The sequence below is a fragment of the Neophocaena asiaeorientalis genome, unplaced genomic scaffold (assembly GCF_003031525.2).
Source record: "Neophocaena asiaeorientalis asiaeorientalis breed wild unplaced genomic scaffold, Neophocaena_asiaeorientalis_V1.1 scaffold150, whole genome shotgun sequence".
Taxonomy (NCBI): domain Eukaryota; kingdom Metazoa; phylum Chordata; class Mammalia; order Artiodactyla; family Phocoenidae; genus Neophocaena; species Neophocaena asiaeorientalis.
The window spans coordinates 15,640,467-15,666,007 of record NW_020176571.1 but is presented as its reverse complement, the minus strand read 5'-3'; the positions used below and the strand labels follow the sequence as shown (position 1 = coordinate 15,666,007).

At 37.1% G+C, this 25,541-nt stretch overlaps 1 protein-coding gene and 1 pseudogene across 1 annotated transcript in view; one reads left to right on the top strand and one right to left on the bottom strand.

Annotated features, from left to right (window-relative positions):
- LOC112391681 (serine-threonine kinase receptor-associated protein pseudogene) overlaps nucleotides 1-5,723 on the top strand; it is a 12,306-nt pseudogene extending 6,583 nt beyond the window's left edge.
- PDE3A (phosphodiesterase 3A) overlaps nucleotides 1-25,541 on the bottom strand; it is a 303,987-nt gene that overhangs the window by 264,053 nt on the left and 14,393 nt on the right. The gene's annotated exons all lie outside the window — the stretch shown is intronic.

Sequence of the window (25,541 nt, the reverse complement as noted above, 5' to 3'; positions counted from 1 at the left end):
GGCCCCGGACACAAAAAAAAAAAAAAAAAAAAAAAAAAAAGGTCAAGATGGTAAATTTTATATTATGTGTATTATACCACAATTTAAAATAATAATTAAAAGAAAAAGAAATTCCAAAATTTTGTGTCAGATTGAGATTAAGGGAAGAAGGAGCAAAGAATTCCAAATTACTCTTAGATCACTAACTTAGAAGAGGGAGGAAAACTGAAATAAAATAAGGGGATCCAGGCTGACAGAGGGGAAGAGAGTCATAACTGTCAAATATGTTTGATAGGACCATCTAAATGGAAATGCTACACAGGCAGCTGGAGACAATAGATAAGGCTCTGTGGATGGAACAGGAAATATGCTGGGTTTTATTTTCGTGTCACCATGTTGATGGGTGAGGGGAGGAAGGGCTTGGAATCAATCATCAGGTTCAATTCTGAGCCCTAGAATTGAGATGTTTTTAAAATATACTGTTATGTTACATTTTTTCACATTTTGATATCTTTGAATTAGGGTGGTCTTACAATGAAGTGTCGTTTACTTTTTTTAACATCTTTATTGGAGTATAATTGCTTTACAATGGTGTGTGAGTTTCTGCTTCATAACAAACTAAATCAGCTATACATATATATATATACCCAGATGTCCTCCCTCTTGCGTCTCCCTCCCACCCTCCTTACTCCACCCCCTAGGTGGTCACAAAGCACTGAACAGATCTCCCTGTGCTATGCAGCTGCTTCCCACTAGCTATCTATTTTACATTTGGTAGTGTATATATGTCCATGCCACTCTCTCACTTCGTCCCAGCTTACCCTTCCCCCTCCCTGTGTCCTCCAGTCCATTCTTGAAATTGAGTTATTTATAGTGAGGTGGATGGACCCAGAGTCATACAGAGTGAAGTAAGTCAGAAAGAGAAAAACAAATACCGTATGCTAACACATATATATGGAATCTAAAAAAAAAAAAATGGTTCTGAAGAACCTAGGTGCAGGACAGGAATAAAGACGCAGACGTAGAGAACAGTGTCTTTTGATGAAAAACCATGGATGCAATAACAGAAACTAACTCGATATAGCTCAGGGCAGGGTTATTCACGGAATGGGGGGCAGGAACACAGTGCAGCCTCAGGGAAGAAGGAGGATCAGAGTCAAGAAAGCCCTGAGGAGATTCAGATCTCTCTCCCTTTCCCGCACTCTCTGTATATGCTTCATTCTTTCCGCAAACTGATTTTTCTCTGCTAAGACTAATTTCCTTAGTCCTTAGGGGTTTTGGAAAGGGGCTTTTACATTTTGGAAAAGACTGACTTAACTTACACTTGGTCCCAATACCAAATTACTGGATCAGAATTTCACTGCCCAGCTTGAGCCCAATCCAGTCCAGTCAAGATAACAGGGTCATGCCAAACAAGTGTGGCTTCCAGAGGATAGCTACTGTAAGTGTAGCCTGATACCCCAGTAGGCATCAAGTACCACTGCATCTCATGGAAGAGGAAAGATGGTAACAGGACAATTGAATTATATGGACACCTTTAGTCAGGGGAGAAGACTTGAGAGTCCTAAGAGGCAAATGACAATGCTCTTTCACTATTTAACTTTATCACATAAAATAGTAAATAAATATTAAGAAAAAGGGGTCAAAGTTACAACAGGGCAGTTGTTGACTCAAACTAACCATCCTATAGCAATGTTTTATTAAATGTTTTGTATTAGACATAATCGATTTACATTATCACTCAACAAACCTGCAGAGCTGGGATTTAGTTTTTCATTTAATAGATGGAAAACCAAAACTAAGAAATTCACTAATTTGCCCACAATTTGCACCAACGTTCCTTTGGATTCAAAGCCCTTCTCTTTCTTTTTTTTCTTCCCCAGCTTTATGAACATATGATTGAGTAATAAAAATTGTATATCTTTAAGGTACACAACTCGATGTCTTGATATATATATACATTGTGAAATGACTACCATAACCAAACTAATTAAATATCTACCACCTACCATTTTTTTCCCCTTCTCTTTCTATTACACCCATCTCTTTGTATTGATTTGAATGTGGCGTGCTTTCTTTCATTCAAGGTATTCAAGTAGTGGCTAAGTAAACATTTGTCACAAAACTACTATAGGAATAATCATTGTTTTGGGTAAGAAATTTATCCGGCCTCTCTGATGATTTCCAACTGTAATAATTCATAAGTTTACTATTTTGGATTCAGTGACCTCATTTTGAAAGCATTCATTATAAGCAAATATGAACACTTTTCCCATCTATTAAAGGTTTTGCAATCTTGATAATTTCCAAAAAGAAAACATATTCCATCTATTGCATTAAAACTGTTGGTAAGCATTTTTTTAAGGAAAAGAGATCTGGTTCATCTTTAAGTAAGAAAGCTAGTAATAGTAAATATATTCAAATCTGACAAACAACATTTTCTAGGAAGAGCTGTAGAAGTGACCACAGTTGGTGAAATAGAGAATTTTTTTAAATTATAAACTATTTTTCACAGAACTAGAACAAATAATCCTCAGATATACATGGAACCATAAAAGACCCAAAACTGCCAAAGCAATCCTGAGGAAAAAGAATAAAGCAGGAGGCATAACCTTCCCAGACTTCAGACAATAATACAAAACTACAGTAAACAAAACAGTGTGGTACTGGCAGAAAAACAGACATATGGATCAATGGAACAGAATAGAGAGCCCAGAAATAAACCCACACACCTATGGTCAATTAATCTTCGACAATAGGTAAGAAAATACAGTGGAAACAGGACAGTCTCTTCAGCAAGTGGTGCTGGGAAAACTGGACAGCTGCATGTAAATCAATGAAGTTAGAAGACATCCTCACACCATACACAGAAGACCTAAATAAACATTTCTGAAAAGATGACATATAGATGGCCAATAGGCACATGAAAAGATGCTTAACGTTGCTAATTATTAGAGAAATGAAAATCAAAACTACAATGAAGTACCACCTCACACCGGTCAGAATGGCCACCATCAAAAAGCCTACAAATAACATACTGGAGCGGGTGTAAAGGGAGCCCTCCTACACTGTTGGTGGGAATGTACACTGGTACAGCCACTACGGAAAACAGTATGGAGGCTCCTCAAAAAACTAGATTTACCACATGATCCAGCAATCCCACTCCTGGGCATATATCTGGACAAAGCAATAATTCGAAAAGATACATGCTCCCCAATGCTCACTGCAGCACTATTCACAATAGCCAATACATGGAAACCACCTAAACGTCTATGACAGATGAATGGATAAAGATGATATGGCACATATACACAATGGAATATTACTGAGTAATAGTCCATTGTATATATAGAATATGGCCATTTGCAGCAACATGGATGGACCTAGAGATTATCAATATTAAGTGAAATAAGTCAGAAAGAGAAAGACAAACACCACATGATATCACTTTTAAGTAGAATCTAAAATATGACACAAATGAACCTATCTAGGAAATAGAAACAGACTCACAGACATAGATTTGTGATTGCCGGGGTGGGGGGGCAGGGATGGACTGGGAGTTTGGGGTTAGCAGATGCAAACTATTACATATAGAATGGATAAACAACAAGGTCCTACAGGGAACTATATTCAATATCCTGAGATAAACCATAATGGAAAAGAATATTTTTTAAATGTATATATATTTATATGTATAATTGAATCACTTTGCTATTAAGCAGAACTTAACACAACACTGTAAATCAATTTTTAAAAAGAACAAATTATTCAAGGTAGAATGTTGCTTGTGGCTTCAAGCTGGGTAATTCACTTATAAACCTAACAACCATTTAGACTTCAGATGAGAAAAAGGCTGGTGCTCTGGGTCCCCACATCCTTCTGTGGTTGGATCTGGTTGGTTGGTTTTAATCTATCGCTCATTGGATTTACATAGGATTTCATAAGAAACAAATGTTCCATTTCCAGAAGGAGAAAGGGAGGGAGGAAGGGATGGGGGAGGGAGAGGGGACAAGGAAGAAGGGAGAGAGGGAAGGGAGAAAGGAAGAAGGAAGGAAAATATATGTCACATTTTTAGAACTTTCCAGAGTCCTCACTCTCAATGGACTCATCACTCCACTTTGAGAAAGTATGCAGCAGAAATTAGATATGTACACATAATTAACATTATCGCAGATTTTAAATTTTTTGTGGCATTTAGAAAACTCTTTTCTAAATGTACAATGAGAAATGTATTTAATAAAATGAATATTGTGATAAGAAAAAGAATGGTAATAAATTATATAATCATTAAGGTTGCATATTTTCCTTTAAAACTTATTTGTATAGCTTACAGAATAAAAACATGGCATATTCAGGCCGGTACCGGTGTGGACGGTGTGGCTCGTGGCCGCGGGTTCTGCGGTTCTCCCCCTCCCCTACTCTCCTCCCTCCCTCCCTTTCCGTCCCTCGACGGCGGTAGGTTGTCCGTCGCAGACTCCCTGACCCGTCCCTAACCCCTTTCTGACCTCGGGGCCACCGGATTGGCCTTTTCCCGTTTCCCGGCCCAACCCCAGAGTCAGGGCGGGGGCCTTGAGGAGGCAGAGGCGGTGCCACGGAGGAAAGACCAGACGACCCTCAGCTCCCCCCCACAACCCCACCCTCGCCGGATCGCAAGGCTAGCAGCCGCCATGGCAAACGCCGCTCACCTGCTCGGGCCACACGCGGCCCTTGGCGGATCTGGCCTTCAATGGCATCACGCCTTACTGCTATTTCCTGATCGACGCTTGCAAAGATGGTAAACCTATGCTACTCCAGGGAGATACGGGAGACTGCATTGGAACATTTTTGGGTCACAAGGGTGCTGTTTGGGGTGCAACATTAAATAAGGACGCCACCAAAGCAGCTACAGCAGCTGCAGATTTCACAGCCAAAAAGTGTGGGATGCTGTCTCAGGAGATGAATGCATGACCCTGGCTCATAAACACATCGTCAAGACTGTGGATTTTACACAGGATAGTAATTACTTGTTAACCGGGGACAGGATAAAGTGTTACACATATATGACTTGAACAAACCTGAAACAGAACCTAAGGAAATCAGTGGTCATACCTCTGGTATTAAAAAGGCTCTATAGTGCAATGAGGATAAACAGATCCTTTCAGCTGATGATAAAACTGTTCGCCTTTGGGATCATGCTACTATGACAGTAGTGAAATCCCTGAATTTTAATATGTCTGTTAGCAGTACGGAATATATTCCTGAGGGAGAGATATTGGTAATAACTTATGGACGATCTATTGCTCTTCACAGTGCAGTAAGTTTGGACCCAAGTAAGTCTTTTGAAGCTCCTGCAACCATCAATTCTGCATCTCTTCATCCTGAGAAAGAATTTCTTGTTGCAGGGGGTAAAGATTTTAAACTTTATAAGTATGATTATAATCGTGGAGAAGAATTAGGATCCTACAAAGGACCTTCAGGTCCCATTCACTGTGTGAGGTTTAGTCCTGATGGAGAGCTCTATGCTAGTGGCTCTGAGGATGGAACATTGCGACTATGGCAGACTGTGGTAGGAAAAACATACGGCCTTTGGAAATGTGTGCTTCCTGAAGAAGATAGTGGTGAGCTGGCAAAGCCAAAGATCAGTTTTCCAGAGACAGCGGAAGAGGAGCTAGAAGAAATTGCTTCAGAGAATTCAGATTCCATCGATAGTTCAACTCCTGAGGTTAAGGCCTGAGCATCAGGCAGATGTACACAACTTATGGACTAAAACAGAGAAAAGCATCAGCCTCCAGAGTCACTCTCTGCTTAAGGCAAACATGAGCAGTAAATAATGAGGAATATGAATTAGCTCCAGTGCTGGAACTAACCAACTTGGTGATACCTGTAAGTGAAAACACAAGAGTATCAGCTGAAGGCGGATGGAGTGACACTGTTGTAGTACGATAGTCTGTTGTCTTTTTCGTGAATATGTGCAAACCAACATCCAATTTCTCTTACTACAGGTAGATTTCTTGTAGCTGTTTATGTTATTATGAAGAGGGAAAATATATTGGCCTATTTTTCTGACTTTTCCCTTAAAGCAGAAAGCCATTTTTTTTTTTGCTTTAGTTATAAAGAAGAGGGGGAATACATGATAAAGTAACTGGCTTGATTTCTCTTTCATTGTACACTGCTTCTGAGCATCTAATTGTTTTTAGTTGTCTAAATAAAATCCCTCTAAAACAAAACAACAACAAAAAAAGGCATATTTCAGAAGAAAATTCTAAATAGGAGAAAAATAAGAACAGATGCTACTTTAAAACAGTTATTTATAAATCCATTTAATCTTTGAAATAAGAAAAATGACCCTCATGAAAAGCAACTCTAACAAAAGCTATCTGCAAATTAAAACCAGCTTGAGCCAATTTTCCACAAAAAATGTGGAATTAATAATTATTATTAATAATGAGAGTTTTCTCACATCTATAAAGCCAAACAACAGTGTAAATACCACAGTAATACAACATCATTAAGAATATTAATTTTTTAACTATAATATCAGTTTTCACTTAAGGTATATAGGTGCTATACCAGTATTTTATAAAGGGAGACACATACACGTTTAATTTTTTAAATGTCATCCCTACTGTTTTATAGATTTCTAAAGTATTAAGTTATACATGTGATTTTTCTAATCAAGTTTTACTCGTAAGAAAATACATTTTACTGTACTTCAGTACCAGAGGAGTCAGAAACACTGAAATTCCACAAAAAATTAAAATAGTTTTTATATTTACTATTTGCTTTCCTTCACGTATTGAATAGTTACTAAGAATATAGATATAATGCTAGGCGCATGGAAATCACGTGGAAGCAATTTTTAAACAACTGTAATTTTACAAAAACTAAAACTCTAAACTTAAGTACTCCAAAAGCAATTAAAAATTTAATTCCGAGCAACAGAGTCTTTGAGTTGTAAGGAATGGGGGAGTGCAGGAATATCTTCCTTCATGTATCCAATCTAACAAATTAGGCCCAATAACACTGCCAACCCCTTTCTTTACATGGGAACCTTGGCAACCAGGTACAGGACATAACAACAGACCTCATCTTGCTAGATTTATAGCACGATGAATCAGCAAGCAGTAGGAGCCCATTAGCAATTCTTCGTCAGGCATTAACCAGTAGACAAATACATATTCTTCAGAAAGGATGTATGTGCTAGTTCCCAACACCCACCCACCCCTGCAAAAAAATGTATAGGCTGCACGGACGTGGACGAGCAATGGTGCTTGGCAGGGAGCCAACAGCTCAAGGCATATGAACCATGCCTCTTAAGGAAAATAATTTAGATATACACAAATAAGGTGATCTGAGGTTGACAGGTCAAAGAGTTAAACCTTTAAGCATGGCGATTTCCATTAAAGAAATACTAGTCAAGCCAAATTAGTATTTCTCCGTAAGACAAACAGTACATTTCAATACATTTATTTTGTAACCAATAAATCAATAAAAACTATGTAATGAGTGTCTATCATGTATGTAGTACTTTATTAGGTTCAATTCAGGATAAAAAAAAAAATAAGAGATGTGGTTCCTACCTCAAGGAACCTACAGTATTATATTTTTAACTTGGAAATCACCCAAGTTGTCTCATTCCTGTTCTGTACGTACAATTATATGGCTTCCTACCTAAGTGTGATTTTATTAAGTCCCGGAACCAATGAGTTTTAAGCAGGATGAAGCTCCAAAGTTATAATTAAGTCACTTTTGCCAAAAGTTAACTCAGTAAAAGTGGGGGAGAAAATATTTCCCCTCTGAAACAAAGTAATAAACCTAATGAACTTATTAAAAGAAACAGAAGATGCTATTAAATTATCACTGGAGTTTAAGAAAATAACACGTATTCCTACTAATATGGCATACGATTTCTCTAGTTTAGTTTCTCCGAAAATTCTACCACTAGAATGCTCAGCCACCCTACATTTTTCTGTCTCTTAAATTATTCTTTTGCAGGAATCCAGCCAAATGATGTCATGTTAGATATGCAAACTTACCTGCCAAAAAGGGAGAAATTCCAGGAAAAGCCTTCGAAAGGAAATAATTCATTAGGGAGTTCACGGAGAAGGCTAAATATTGAACTTCGACTAAATTATTAAATTTCAGAGTTAGAAAATGAAAATAAAAATTAGAGTGCCTACCACGTATCTGGTATCTCTCTTGAAATAGATATATCTAAAAACAGTCACATATTTATATAATTGAGATTAAATTTCTGATTATCCCAAAAAATATAAATAAAGAATTATTAGAATTGATAGTCCTCACTTGTTTTGTTGTTATTTAAAGCTCAGATTTGAAATAGCCCTGAAATAAAAATGACAAGTGATATTTTTTTGTCTTATAAAAAAAGACAAAATTTAGGTTGTCATACTTCTAATTTCTTTCTTTATCACAGAATTATCATTTTGAGCGTTCTGATGTTGTGTCTTCACTTCCTTAAGGAAACAACTCCAACAAACTCTTCCACTCATAACACAGTTGTAAATCCAGCTGTAATGGAGAAAAGGCCCCTGAATGGTAAGTACACTGCGGTCACGGTCACAGATCCTAAACTCTGTCCTACATGGGAAAGATGTCTGTTCACCCTCAGGCCTCCATCTAGAGCTCACTGACTACAATTGTGAATAAATAAGGCCATCAAAGTTAACAAGCGTGGTTAAGTGCTCTCCCCGCAAACTTACAATTCTTCCTTGCAGCAGAATCAAAGATATCTGCTAAACACTTAGGATAGCTAACTATCAGGGAGGGAATAAAAGTTTAAAGAGGCACCCATAACAATATGGCAGCATGGCAGGTTAAGCCATTCACCATCAAGAAAATATCTCTATAAACATTTTAATGGTCTCTGAGGATGTTACTGTACTGCTGCATTTTAAAATAATTCAAGTTGATAATGAAGACCTTGAGCTTGCAAGAAAAATTTTAATTAAAGTCAGTGCACACCACGTACACACCCACACACTAAGAAAATGAAATAAATAAATTTGGTTCCCACTTTACAGCAGCAATAAAAATCCAAGTGATGGCATTCCTTAAGAAGAGAGAGAAATAAGTCATTACTCTACAATGAGTAGGAGTTACATGTTATCTCTCTATTCCTATATAACTTTCTTTCAACAAATAATTTGCATTAATATATAAAACGTTTTTTCCTTTTTGGAGTTTTAAATATAATATTTAAAGCTTGTATTTCCCAAAAAATGTGCTGACCCAGAGTGTCACATTATAAAGTGCTTAACTCTGATAGCTCAGAGTTAGGATCATATCAACGTAAATCTGTGCCTCTGAAGTTATTCTCTTACAACTAGGACATAGACCTATTTTTCAAGTCAGCATCAGAAAATACTTAATTTTTATATCCAGAAAAAACAAAATCTCTAATTCGAAAAGATACATGCACCCCAATGTTCACAGCAGCACTATTTACAATAGCCAAGACATGGAAATAACCCAAGCGCCCATCACAGACAACTGGTTTAAGAAGATGTGTTATAGAAATACAGTGGAATATTACTCAACCATAAAAAGAAGAAATAATGCCATTTGCAGCAACATGGATGGACCTAGAGAATATTACACTTAGTGAAGTATGGCAGACAAAGACAAATACTACATGATATCATTTACATGTGGAATCTAAAAAATAATACAAGTGAATCTACATAAAAAACAAATAGACTTAGACATAGAAAAACTTACGGTTATCAAAGGGGAAAGGAAGGGAGAGACAAATTAGGAATGTGGGATTAACAGATACAAACTACTATACATAAAATAGATAAGCAGGGCTTCCCTGGTGGCGCAGTGGTTGAGAGTCCGCCTGCCGATGCAGGGGACACGGGTTCGTGCCCCGGTCCGGGAAGATCCCACATGCCGCGGAGCGGCTGGGCCCGTGAGCCATGGCCGCTGAGCCTGCGCGTCTGGAGCCTGTGCTCCGCAACGGGGGAGGCCACAACAGTGAGAGGCCCGCATACCGCAAAAAAAAAAAAAAAAAAAAAAAAGATAAGCGACAAGGATTTACTGTATAGCACAGGGAACTATATTCAATATCTTGTAATAACCTACAATATAATCAGAAAAAATATATATACATCTACATAACTGAATCACTTTTTTCTGTACACCTGAAACTAACACAATATTGTAAATCAACTATACTTCAATAAAAAAAGAAAATACTTAATTTTTGATAATACTGTAGAAACAAAGGGAAAATGGAATGTCCATTTTATAAAAAGAAAAACAGGCCAACTATGAATGAATGGGTCAAAATTTTTTAATGTGTTCATAATAGAAATTATTAATCTCTATCATAAATTTCTTCCATAAATTTGGAATGATGAAATATTTTTCAAAATCATCACATTTAAAAATAAAAATACCAGTGTCTGGGTACCAACTCAGACCATCAGATCAGAATCTTTGGAGATGGGGCTTGCTTGGTAAATAACTTATCTTTAATTTCCTAAAGGTGAGTCCAAGGCACAAACAGGGTCCAGAAACCCTGAATTCAGTTGCCCTGGAGGTCCTTTTAGCTCCAAACTGCTTAACTCAGAATCCTGTCTGGCCACTCTCCCAAGAGTAGTACTGACGCAAAGCTCCATAGACACTTCCTGAGCCTATCTCTGTAAACTTCCAAATGCCATCCATAAAATGCAGATAACCACCAAATTCCACCCTACTGTTGTCAAATTTAATAAGGAAAATGTACACTTCTCTAAATTTCCAAGCACTGCCTACATGTAACTTACGATACTCTCTCATTTGTTGACCCTCTCCATGGCTCTACGATAAACACTGTGGCACACAGGACAAGCGGGCTCAATTCTACACCAACATCTCCCCCCATGCCAAGGACCTCAATCTCACTTATAAAAATATTTACAATCCAAGGTGGAAAATATAAGTGCCATTAGAAAGTAACTGGTACAGTGCTATGGAGACTCAGGAAGGAGAAAGAACTTTCAACTGGGATCATCAGAAAATGCATCAGGAAGCAGGTAGAAGATGGGTAAATTTTTCATTTACATTGACTGAAGATCAGGTTAGAGAGATGGGCATAATGTGATAACAGGAATAGAATCAAACAATAGAGATTCCCCCTATCCACTGATGTCTCTAAAGAAAAAAGAAAAAATAGAGATCTATATACCTAGGGGAAGAGAAGGAGAGAGAGGGAGAGAGAAGGTGGCAGGGCGGGAGGCGGAGTGAGAGGATGCAAGATTACACTGTAGGAAGCAAGCAGTTTGAAAAGGCCGAAGGGTACGAAGGGCAGATGAGAGAGGGTCATGAATGCCAAATTTAGAGGTGTTCACTTTATTTGAAAGGCAACTAAGAATTACAAGCTGCTTTTTATCAAAGGATTGATGTGATTTTTACATTAGCATTCGACAAAACTACTGTCGTGAGTAGAGTTGACCATGGTGAAGATACGGTGCAACAGTGCAGCAGTGCAAGGGATGAATTAATATTCAGAAAGCAAGGGAGTGGGAAGATCAGTTCAGAAGCTTCCGCAATAGTCCATTCAAGTATGTTGTGCCCATAAACCAGGACAGCAAGAGTAGAAAAGGAAGGGAAGGGCTTGACATAATGATTATCACTTTGAAGAAAGTTATACCCTGGAAATTCCGGTGATGCCTTTGCTGTCTAGTGCAATGGAAACAGGAAGCCTTCAGAGCCAGACAGAACTGGACTCAAATCAAGACTCTGCATCTGATAAACGGTAAAATCTTGGGTAAGTTACTTAACCTCCATGAGCTTCAGACAGGAACAATAATAGGTATCTCTAATGCTGTAATGAGAATGAGTTGTGATATCTGAAAAATGCTTAGCATATTGGGGGGAAATTAACAATAGGGAAGACAGCAAACCAGTAAAAGAAACAAAAATGGGGATTAAGATATTAACAATTTTAAGGAGTCAATGAGCTTTTATACCAGAACTCAGCTACCGTCCTCCACATTCATTAGCATCTGGCTGTCCCTCTCCTTCAGATAGCAGGAGACATTCTCCAGTATCTCCCTGGTTCCAGGTACCAACTCCTTATTTTAAAAACAGAGTTCAGGCAGACACATGACAGAACACAGAAACAGTTCTCCAGAAGGTAAAATGATACCTACAAGCTTGCTCTTGATTTCACTTGTGTTTGGGACAGAGAAAGGATCAGTGTTCAAAGTATCTACTGATGAATGTCTCAAAGCAGAAGTGAACATGATGGGACTCAGGGAGAACTGTGCAGACAATGCAAGTGGAGGATTTCTGACAAAGCTTTTAAACTAGACAAAGAATGTGCTCTTCCCTTTGTCCAATTCAATCACTGTTAAACAAAACTTTTGCCTCATTTGGAATGACAAGACTGAAAATTAAGATGAATACACCATTGAGTGTTTAAAGCAGCCTTCAAAGAATATTTGTAACAGGTTTGCCAAATACGGTGAAGCCATCTTCACAACAGTTATGAACTCAGAATACTGGTATACTGGTTTTATAGATGAAAAATTTAATTTATCTCCTCCTGTTAGAAAACAATAGAGAAAAGCAAAGCACTGAATGCTCTTGAAACAAATGTGCTATTTCTGTCCATAGTTTTATTTATTAAGAGAGGTTTCTTTGCTTCTCTAGTAGAAAACAACTAAAATCATAGTATTTTGCAGCTTTTTGAATCAACTATTAAAATAGTCTGAATCCTGTATGTAATGACCAGCCAAGCAATACAATTTCAATTTTAACCCCAAGTTTACAGTTTCTAATTACTGTGCTAAAACTGTCTCATGTATGCATTTTATTCTCTTCCTACAATCTTTCATCGTTCCACGAGGAGATGACTGATTAGGATCAGTTTGGGAAAAGTGTCCTCGTTAAATAAATGCAGTTAGGTCACCCACATTAGCTGTAGCCCCTTTGTCAGCTTGATGGTTTTACTGGGCACGAACCCGTGTCCCCTGCATCGGCAGGCGGACTCCCAGCCACTGCGCCACCAGGGAAGCCCACTACCATTTTTTAAGTAACATAAAAATCTTCTTATTTGTACACCCATGTTCATAGTAGCATTATTCATAATAGCCAAAAAGTGGAAGCACTCCAGCTATCTAGCAATGGATAAGCGAAATGCTATCTACACATGAAATGAAATATTATTTAGCCTTAAAAAAGAATGAAATTCTGACACATGCTACAACATTAGATGAATATTGAAGACTATAGGCTCAGTGGGATAGGCCAACCAAAAAAAAAAAAGACACACACACACACACACACAAATACTCTATGATTCCACTTATATGAGGTACCTAGAGTAGTCAAATTCGTAGACACAGAAAGAAAAATGGTGGTTACCACGGGGGGTAGGGGGAGATGGGAATGGGGAAGAGTTATTATTTAATGCATAGAGAGTTTCAGTTTGGGACGATAAAAAAAAGTCTGGAGATTGATGGCGCTGACGGCTGTACAACACGTGAATGTACTTAATGCCACTGACTGTACAATTAAAAATGTTTAAAATGGTAAATTTATGTGATGTCTATGTCACCAAAATTTTTCAAAATACAATCAACTCTTCCTCTAGCTAGCACTGAAACTTCTTAGAGATATTGGAGCTCTAAGAATGAATGAGTAAAGAAAAGTTTGGGTTCCAGAATAATATGTCCAATCACTGATGCTAAACAAACTTGTCCACATGTCTACTTTCATTCCCTTAATTTATGCATTTAAGAATCATTGTTCTCTCATAGACTTGGAATGAAGACCACTAAAAGAAAAGGCTTTTAGCAGCCTACATCATTTTAGGGAATGCAGAGAAACCTAGAGTACAAAGTAAGTACAGTTCTTTAGATGGCCCTCTTTCTTCTTTTACAAAAGCATTAGGCTTTTTGGAACGCAGAGACTCAGTACAGATTTTCAAACCAGTATTGGCAGGATTATCAGAATAAAAGTTTAGGAGGTAGACATAAACTAATCAACTGATGACACAGAGTAAGGCACCTGAGATGTCTAAATTAAGAAAATAAAATAAGGTATTTTTATTACCATAGTATCACTACAAGAAAAAAAAAAAAAAGTGAAATAACAGTAAAGGTTTTGCAAGTGGGCTCCTCCAGAAAAATACTAAGTTCCTCCTCCCAGGCTCCCCACCCTCCTTCTTTACCCATAGGCTACCAGGTATTTTCTTACTTCCTTCTAAGTTGGTTCAGCCTTAGTAATTACTCATTTAGAAAGAGACGTCAGAGTTTCTGCTCTGGTCAAAAAAAAAAAAAAATTGTTAGAATTGGATAGAGATGGCTGGCACTCCTGAAAACATGGGCATTCTCACAGACAAATGGATATCAGTACGTTTCTATAGAATGAATTAAAGATTTGATTAAAGTTCAGTAAGTATTCACCAAATCCTCTACTTGTCCTAGACCTCCCCGCTTGTGGACAACAGTCCTTCACTGGCATTCATTTGAAACCTGATCTTTTCCAGAAGTGTTAAAATTAGCTTTGTTGGCATTTAAGAAAATGGGCTGATTCTCCTTTTCACTGAATTGCCTATTTTAATCATTTTGAATTAATGAATACAGTTTACAGGCCATCTTTAAAATAAATACCCAGTACGCAATTATCTCTCAGTCAATTCCTAAAACACCTCTACGGGGTAGTTTCTTTTTACATTATTTTTATATAACAAAACCTAAACTTTAGAGATTCAGCATTATAATTTACCCAAAGCCAGACAGTTAATACATGGCAGAGCAGGGATTTGAATAATTCTAGGCTTTCTGACCACTTTATAGTAGTCAATATTCCTTTTAAACTACAGCAAGCAGAACTGGTCAAAATGCTACAAACGCAGGAGGAGAATTCTGGAAATTATGCTACCAAAACCACATCTCACAAGACAGCTCATAAGAGGCAGACAACTCACTGAACTTAGAGGCACTCAACCCTTAGTATTTATTCTTTATCTAAACGGGAATTAGATAATGGTCTAAACTCCCTCATCACAAAATTATATAATTATTTCTAAAACCAAATTTATAGGAACTTATAATTTCTCCTGTTAAATTTAATATTCTTATTTTTTTCCCACTGTCTAAATCTAGCACAGCTTGAAATTTATATCCAATCACCCAAACTATGATCTATACCTTCCAGTTTCAGACAACTAGAAATTTAATAAGTACGCTTCCTATGTATTTTATTCAAGACCTTAATAAACTGCTGAAGAAGATCAGGAAAAGAAAGCATCTGGCTTTAGAGATTCAAGTTATAAATTCTCCTGTCCTCTTTTTTACTCACCACCCAGACCAAATTTCCCTGGCTTCACTGACAGCACCACATGCCAAAACAGAAGATAAAGGCATCAATATGACCAGCTTTATCACGCCAGTAAAATTTTAATGGGTCCTACAGCTTCACCACTTTTAGAAAGGTGACTACAGGGGAAAACCAACTAACAGAGATAAATTAGCAAAATGGGAAACTCTGTAAATTACAAGAGGTATGTTTTAACAAGTATATTTTTCAACGTTTATATTGGAAAACTCTGAGGGGTTTGTTATAATGTTTGCAATGCTTGCTTTCTTAATTACAAAAAGAGTATAGGCTTTTTGAAAAAACTGTTTAATAGAAGAATGTAATTTTTTTTAAAAAAGAGAAAAGATCCTTTTTTCTTTTTAATAAATCCCACTGGAAATTTGTGTTATTAATTTGGCATTTTTAAATGTTTGTTTCTTGTCTTGAAGATTGCATTATTATAGATCTTTCAGGTTGTCAAATATTCTTTTCTAGTTCTTCAGATACACAGAGATAGAGATATACAGACAGGGATTCATATATTTAAAGACTACATTGCTTCATTAAATTGAAGAGAAATCCTTATGATTCATTCCCCAAAAATCATCTCTATTGATAATATCTCTACTATCTCACTCCCTATAAAACCATATAAATATTACACTACCAAACCCAAATTACTTTCTAATCGTAACATTTATGAAATGTGTCATATCTTCCAGGTTACAAATAGCATTTCATTTACCAGATCAAACCTGTAAGGTAGATTTTATTATCCATATTTTACAAATGAATACATTCAGTCTCAGAAGGATTAATCATTTTATGATTGCTTATAAATATTTAAGGTCAGACAGCTAATAAGTGGCTGAAGTAAATATTGGAACACAAATATGACAACAAATCCTGCATCTTAATCACCGTACCGTACTTGAATCCCTCCATCAATAGGTCTTGCTATCTGGCTATTTTCACACACAGAATAAAAAAAATTAAAATTCAACTTTCATTTATTTCATCCACCTGTCCATATGGAGTATTAATAAAAAATAAATGCACAATACTCTAAAGTTTTTCTCAATCTGGGCACTATTGACATTTGGGGTTAGATAATTCTTTGTTTGGGGGACTGTCCTGTGTATTGTAGGATGATTAACAACATTCCTGGACTCTGCCTACTACGCGCACCTTGGTAGCACTACCCTCCTGAAAGTCCTGAAAACTAAAAATACCTTCAGATTTGGCCAAATGTCCCCGCGGGGCAAAATTAGCCCCCGTTGATAACCAATGCAATACTCTATTTAAAACTTTCGAAACCCAGAGTAAGCAGAATAACTGACTCAAGTTCTGATATATTTACATTTACAAGTATTTCTTCCACGAAGATTATAATTATAGAATTCGGCACTTTTGGAGGAATATGTAGAGTTCTACACAATCAAAGTGCTTTTCTGAGAGCTCATATATTACACAAATCAATATTTAACTAAATTAGGTAAAAATATTTCAGGTGCAACTCTTTAGCGGTCCATTTCATTCCAATGTTAAATAAAGTAAACCTTCACTTATTGCCCAAAGTGGCACAAAGAGGTTTATTATTTATTCCAACTCATGAAAAAGTAATTCATACCATCTCTAATGAAGAGCTATCCTTTTAGAACATTCAATGTTCTAGCTACTCTCTGCCCCATTTTTTATGATTTCCCTGTAAGTTACAAGCATGAACTCATAAACTATAGAAAATAAATAATGAAGCATAACTTTATGGGAAAAAAATTATGAAAATAGTCTGCCGTTCAAGGTTAGAAAACCAGTAATTAAAGTCAAAAGTAAAACCAAATGACCTGTAAAAATCAAGGCAAACATTGCCTCTTGCAAGAATATTTCACTGATGTCAAATGAAACTCCTGAAAAAGGCCCTTCCTCTAAACTATATTTATTTAAATCGCTCCTAACAGGAGCTTTGTACAGGAAAGTAAATGCTCACTTGGTCCACAGATTAGGTTCATGCCCTTCTTGGATTAAGTCTATAGAGCTGTGATTTGCAAACTTCTTTTTTTTCTCACTTCAACATACCTGATGGATGTGACACACACATCAGTAACTGTGGCTCACTACAGCATTGATTCAGGGTGTGGGGAGTTCTCCCTAGAGAGAACGTATCAGAAACAAGGGCAGGTTAGAGTCTGAAAAAACCTACCCTGTGATAATCACCTTTGTAGAAGACAAAGGGCCATTGTTTCTGCCATCTCAAAGAGCAGGCCTAGGATGAAAAGTTCATTTCACCATTGACAGTACCATCTTATGTGGATAATATTTCCAAAAGCACCCATAATTTGGTGCATCAAATCTCCAGCCTTCCTTTGCCAGCTATATTTTAGACCTATATGGGGTGATAGTTATAAATCTGTCAAATTGTTTTAATATTTGTATTAAGTATTATGTACAAAATCATGTGATATTGCCGTACTGGTTCTTTTCCTACCTATGTGTGTTGTTTTTCCTTTTTTAGCTAGACAAGTTAGTTTTTTTTAATTTTTATTTTATATTGGAGTATAACTGATTTACAATGTTGTGTTAGTTTCAGGTATACAACCAAAGTGATTCTAGCTATGGTTTTATACTAAGGAGAACCTTAGGCATTATTAAACTTGCTTCAGATTTCTATTGTGTTAAAGATCTATTTTGAATGAAGACCATGTAGGTAAATGGAACTACTTAATTCCCTAAAAACTGACCAAGTGTTTTTTGTTTTGTTTTGTTTTGTTTTTGCAGTACGCGGGCCTCTCACTGTGTGGCCTCTCCCGTTGCAGAGCACAGGCTCCGGACGCACAGGCTCAGCGGCCATGGCTCACGGGCCCAGCCGCTCCACGGCATGTGGGATCTTCCCGGACCAGGGCACGAACCCGTGTCCCCTGCATCAGCAGGCGGACTCTCAACCACTGCGCCACCAGGGAAGCCCTGACCAAGTTTTATATACAGTGCTTCTTCCTCCCACTTTCCACTATTCTATAGCCATACATAAATCACCAAAAGATATTTAACACAGCAAAAATGTTGGCTTTTTTCCTTGTTTTCATCTGAATCGAACAAGAGGAGAGGGTTCAAAGTATCAAACATACAACACAGATAGAGCTTCATGTTAACTCATGTGATGGTCTTCAAAGTTTTAGCTGACCAAAAATTAAATATATAGATTATTTTACTGACAAAAAAAAACCAAGTTCAGTCTTAGTATGTGTTAAGGGTCTTCCTATCAAGATGAGTGGTGTGTAGGTAGGTCTGTGACAGAATCACACAGCTTTCTCCTGATCACCCAGAGTTTGATAAGGTTTAGGTTTAGGACTGGTGTTTGGGCAAGTATATGCTGCAAAAAAAAAAAAAAGATGCATAAATTATTTTGGTACAAAAAGGTGACAGTCACACTCTGCTTTGTTCCAGTTAGACCACATCTAAACTACTGTACAAGGTTCTGGACTTCTCCAAAAAGAGACGAGCAGAGGGGAGGGAGGGAGAGGTGAAATGGCATGGAAGGGAACTTAGCTCCCCATCAGGGTACTGACTAAGCAAAAGCATAATGAGGACCATTTGTTAGGGATTTCATAAATTTGGCTTGACCTTCAATTTCCCTCCAACCCTGTAACAGCAGCAATGCTACCTTCAATTTCCCTCCAACCCTGTAACAGCAGCAATGCTTTCTAGGAAAAGGAACACATAGAGAAGCAAACGAATTCCTCCAAAAACCCACTATGATAATATATAAGGACAAGTTTAGAAAAATACTGGGAGTGATGAAAATTTTACCAGGTGGGAATCTACACCAAGTGGGCAAAGGCTAGAAATCACATTGCAGTTATAGAAACTTGACCTAGAGTGTGTAGCCTAATTTATGTATGTGTAATTATATATATATTATATTAAATAGAAATATATGCTTACATATGTTAATTATATATATATAAATTACATACATGCAATTATATATCATATAAATATAATGTATAAATTATATATGTTATATATTATATACAGAGACAAACCATTTATATATATATACATATATATAAACAAATCATTATAAGCATCTGGAATAACCCAAGAAAAACATCAAAGTGGAACCCAACCTGATAATTTCACAAGATTAACTGCTCTAGACTATCTAGATCGTCTCAACTGACAAAATAATTTTTAACCAGTCATAATGATCCAGCATCCACTTGTTTCAAGGAAAAGAATCTTGCCCTTGTAGTTTTAAAATGTGATGGGGTTATGACAGTCTATCGTGGCAGGGATTCCCATGAATCCCTCCCATGAGGGTCACCCAGAAGCTGCGGTCTGTACTGACTCTGATCGGTCTATTTCCTTGGTAAGATCAGCACCAGTAGTACAAAGTTGTCTGCCCTGTAAATACTGAGGACCCTATTTAAAGTCTAATCTGAAATAGGGTGACAGCCTTTGTGCTTATTAAAATGGCCAAGGCTACAACCTTTCTGTGTTTGCAGTTGCAGACTGAACACAGGAGGCTTCTGATTCTAAAAACGCCATGTACATACAGAGCAAAGGAATGTGGTGAGCAAATCTAACTCTGATACTAATATTTTTGTGAACGAATGAAATTGGGTGCCTTCAAGCAAACAAAGATCACATGAGGTTGTGAAAGTAACACACACAAATATGTCCAAATCAAACCCACACTTCATCCTCCCTTCCTCACTCAGAACCTAAAACAAACAAAAACTGCTCTTCTGATGCTTTTTCTCTCAAAGAACCGACAAGGGATTAACCTCCAAAATATACAAACAACTCATGCAGCTTAATATCAAAAAAACAAACAATCTAATCAAAAAACGGGTGGAAGATCTAAATAGACATTTCTCCAAAGAAGACACAGATGGCCAAAAGGCACATGAAAAGATGCTCAACATCACTTATTAGAGAAATGTTATTAGAGAAATGCAAATCAAAACTACAATGAGGTATCACCTCACACCGGTCAGAATGGCCTTCATCAAAAAATCTACAAACCATAAACGCTAGAGAGCGTGTGGAGAAAAGGGAACCCTCCTACACTGTTGGTGGGAATGTAAATTGGTACAGCCATTATGGAGAACAGTATGGAGGTTCCTTAAAAAACTAAATATAGAACTACCATATGATCCAGCAATCCCACCCCTGGGCACATATCCAGAGAAAACCATAATCCAAAAAGATACATGCACCCCAATGTTCACTGCAGCACTATTTACAATAGCCAGGTCATGGAAGCAACCTAAGTGTCCATCAACAAAGGAATGGATAGAGAAGATGTGGTACACATAAACAATGGAATATTACTCAGCCACAAAAAAGAACAAAATAATGCCATTTGCAGCAACATGATGGACCTAGAGATTATCACAGTAAGTGAAGTAAATCAGAGAAAGACAAATATCATCTGATATCTCTTATATGTGGAATCTAATTTAAAAAATGATACAAATGAACTTATTTACAAAACAGAAACAGACTCACATATCTCGAAATCAAATTTATGGTTACCGAAGGGGAAACGTGGGGGGAAGTGATAAATTAGGAGATTGGGATTAACATATACACACTATATGTAAAATAGATAATAAGGACCTACTATATAGCACAGGGAACTCTACTCAATATTCTGTAATAACCTATATGGGAGAAGAATCTGAAAAAGAGTTGAGACATACATATATAGATATATATAACTGATTCACTTTGCTGTACACCTGAAACTAATCTAACACTGTAAATCAACTATACTCCAAAAAAATTTTTTAAAAGAACAGCATTCACAATCTTTCCAGTTCCCCGGATTCACAACATTAAGGACTGTTCATGCCCTTTGTTCACACCTGCCACCATCAGTCACTGAGTAATCCTGCCGATTACAGCTCTTCATTTTCTCTTCAATCACCTTTCCTTTCCACCACCACTGTCCTAAGAAATCTTCAACGTCTGTAACCAGGACTTTTCCAACAGCCTCTTAAATGTCTCCTGTGTCCAGTTTGCCCCCATCTGATCCACTGTTATCAAAATCATGTTTAATCTGTTCACAGTAGTCTCTGGCTAAAACCCTTTTAATAACTTTCGGTGCCGACAAATAATGTTCATCTTCCCCAGCCTAATTCTGAAGACATTTCCCGTTTTTCATTCCCCACGCCCAGCCTTGTCTTTCTTATCTCTTAAAAACGTCCCACCACCCCCTTCCCTCTTCCCACCACAAAGGCTAGGCTATCTGTTCCACGTGTTGTTTCCAGAACACAACATTGCTCCACACCTGGCATCCAGCTCCAAAACAGGCTTTATCCTATCCCTCCCTCCTTCCCTCTGGAAGTCACACCCACAGGAGAAAGATAGCAAAACATTCTTTTAAAGATCCGTTCTTATTTTCTTTTCTAGGTATATTTTTTGTATTGTACTAAAGTTCATTATAGTGAGCTTACTATCAACATAAACACACGAGAAAAGTTAAACATAAATCAAAAAGAGAAGTCAGGAAGAAAAGGAAGACAGAATATTACCAGAAATCCATGTGAAGAGGGTGATGGTATTTGAGCAATAAATTTAGCTATGACCTCTCTGGAGGGCAAAGTTCTCAGGACTTTCTGTATTTTAAAGCATTTATCACTTGCCGCTGGAATCATTTGTTAATGTAGTATCTTTATTATAAGCTCAGGGAGGGGATGCAAGGGCAGTCCCTTCTGAACCCTCCCCCCAGTAATCCCACCCTCTTCAGCGTGTTACGGGCACTCTTCAAACTTCCTAGAATAAAAAACATGAACAGTGTAATGTTTCCAAGGGGAATTCTCATAAACCAGAGATCCGCAGTCCCGTCCTAGGAAACAACCATGCTAAAGGTGACTTTCCCACTAGGAACAAGAAGCATTTACCAGTAACTATTGGCACTCTGGTCTTCCTTACAGCTAAGCTCCCCAGTGTAAATGAATAACCTGACATTCTGATTGATGAGTTACAGTTTTATTATTAGTGTTTCTCAGCAATTGATAACCCCTGGTTCTACGGAAAAAGTGCATCTCTGGCCTGCAAGGCTGAGAGATGAACCGCAGGCAAATGCAAACTTCAGTGCCAAACCCCCTCTCCACAGTCCCACCTCAGCCCCTGCCCCGCCAGCATCCACCAACCCACAGACACTCAGCAGAGAAATGCCTAGAGTCTCTGTCGCCTTAACTCAACCATCTCAGACAGAATCTGCTAACTCTTTGGATAGAACAGTAAAGACAGGGTACAATGCTTGAGTAAAGGTTATGTTGCTTTGTTTAACTACTTTGTCTGATTCTATCATATTTATTTCTGAAAACTTTTTTTTGGAGGGGTTAAGTGAGACCCACAGTCTCTTTATTTTTTCAGGTAATTATAGAAACTGTTTGATATTCTCAAATTTATTTCCACAGAAATGTATAGTTCTTCAAATGAGAAGACATGTTAATAATCCTAGATGTGGAAGTGATTTGTGATTTGTTACACACTGCTTTCTTTTCCTATTCATTTATTTAAACAAGTAAAAACAAATGGCACACACAAAGTTCCTCAGTCTTAGGAAATGAAAAGAATAATCAACAAATCCTGACAAGCAAGACTGAAATTAATCAATATTATACACAAGGTAGCTCAGATGCAGAAAAAGCAAAATACAGAAGCAACTCATTATATGTCTGCATATGAATTATGGATAAAATTTTAAACTATCCTAAAATTAAAATGCTTATATTTTATTTACATTTTATTTATAGACTATGCATAAACTATTAGAAAAATCATACTATGTATTAATAAGTATTTTGGCACACAGACTTCTTTCAAGCCAAAAATAAATTTTTTTAATATTTATTACTTGGAAAGCAATCATTATGAAGCTGGTTTTTATTTGCAACTTTACTGGTCTGATAATCAGCAAGGTAGGCTCAATACTCTGCTTATATATGTTTTATAAAGAATTTCCCCTCCTTGGGCTTCCCTGGTGGCGCAGTGGTTAAGAATCCGCCTGCCAATACAGGGGACAACAAGAGAAGCCACCATAATGAGAAGCCTGCGTACCACAACGAAGTGTAGCCCCCGCTCACCGCAACTAGAGAAAAGCCCAAGGGCAGCAACAAAGACCCAAGGCAGCCACAAATTAATTAATTAATTAATTTTAAAAAAAATTTCCCTCCTTATAGAACCCAATTCATTTTCATGTTCATCTCAACATATCACAATCATGATTAGTTTTGCTTCCACATTTTAAACAAAAATAGGCCCAAAATCCTTTGTAAAAATTGAAGCATGTTTCAGTACATGTGTACATATTTCAGCACACGTGTGTGTACTTTTTCATAAAACCTTACTTTCAGGTAAAGTTGCAAATATTGTGTGTATGCCAATCTATAATTACAGGGACACATTTTTCAGGATCACATACCAACTGAGCCTCCAATCTTATAAGAAACTTACACCTTCCCAGCCACCTGGATGAAGAATTGGGAATGCACACGGACTATACTTCTGAACATGTTTTACCCAGTACTGAACATCACATTACCATTCATAATCATAAAACCACCTGGAGTTCCTATTTCCATGTCTGCAAGTCCAACAACTAGTTACTGGGTAAGTGGCCCTCAAAGCATTCTGTGAATGTACGCAGGGGAACAATGTCAAATGACTACATTTCTTTATAAAGTTTTGTTTTTCTGATTATAAAAGAAGTATGCAGGGTTGAAAACGGAGACTCTACAGAATAGAAAAATAAACAAAAATCACCCACGATACCCTCATCCAAACAATAAAGAAACATTTTGACTGCTTTTCTTTCTGCTATGCATTTGATTGTTGAGGTGAAAGCATGCCATATACTCCATTTTATTTCCCGATTTCCCTCTCCATTCATCAAAATATTTTCCCATGTGATTAAAAACTCTTCATTTTACAGGCTTGAAAATTCCTTATCTTTTGTGGCTTCCAAGCAGCATGGAAAATATTTCATAACCAGATACTAGCCACAATGTAGAGTTAAGCAAACTCTGAAAAGCTACAGGGCAATCAAGCTATCGTAATTTAAATATTTATATAGCACCTATCACTGAAGTGCTCTGTAGGTTGACAAATGGTCTGAGTTAATACGAAAACAAAATAGAAGCATTTCCTCTATAGGAAGGTCTGGGAAATACTGGCAACAGGGCTTTAGATAAAAATGGGATTTGTCAGACTACTGAAAGACTAATAAAAAAAGAAAGCCTTGCATTTTCTTTGAAAGGTCTAACTGTTTGCCATATTAAACCTTAGGATATTATAGCATGAGTTATAAAGGTATCTGTTTAAAAGACGGAGCGTGAGGATGACACTTAAATGTGTTAAAATTATATTTTATTCAAATTTATTTTAAAATTTAAAAGATATTTATATAAGAATAAAATTTCAAAACTAAGTTTTATCAGACCAAATGTTATAAAACCCAGCAAACTAACACTTTATGCAGAGTTTAAGATACTTGATTAGAGTTTCAACGTAAGGAGATCTGATGGTTTTCTGGAAACGTTCACAATTTGAACATCCTCTGAAAGGCAAAGACAGAAGGTAAAATTGAAAAGAAGGAGAGAAAAAAAAAAAGGTCAACCCAATCAGATTTTTTTTTAAGCAAGAAATGCTTAATATTAGGCCCCTAAATAAAAGAGGAAACATTAAAAGAACTCTCTCCCTACTTTCCAGGAGATCACCCAGTCAATGCCAATCTTGGTGGCATTGCCTTCAATAGATATTTACAATCTCTCTAACACTACCTCCTGGTATCATTCCCAATCCTCCTTGGATTACTTCAATAGTCTTCTAACTGATCTCCCTTCTTCCATCCTACCACCTATTTTCACTCAGCACAGATTGCTTGAGAGATCCTACTGAATGTAAGTTTGATCACACCCCTTCTTCACTTAACCCTTCAATGAATGGCTTCCCATTCTGCTTGGAGCACCAGGCTTGCAATTACCTCCACAGCCTATTGATCTACTGGCCCTCCCCATCACCCTTCTGACATCTCCTCCTGTATCACAGAAGTGAAAACCAAAAAACTTCCTTTGATCAAGTTGGAGAATAACATGATTACCCCAAGCAGAATTTCTAAATTGAAACCAATGGTGGTAGAGTGAGATGATACAGGATTCCTGCTCCTGTGGAGGTCAATCCAAAACAACCACCTCACTCGATACTCAAAAATCATTCAATGGGTGGGAAAATCTGGAAGAAAAGTGGTCTGAGTG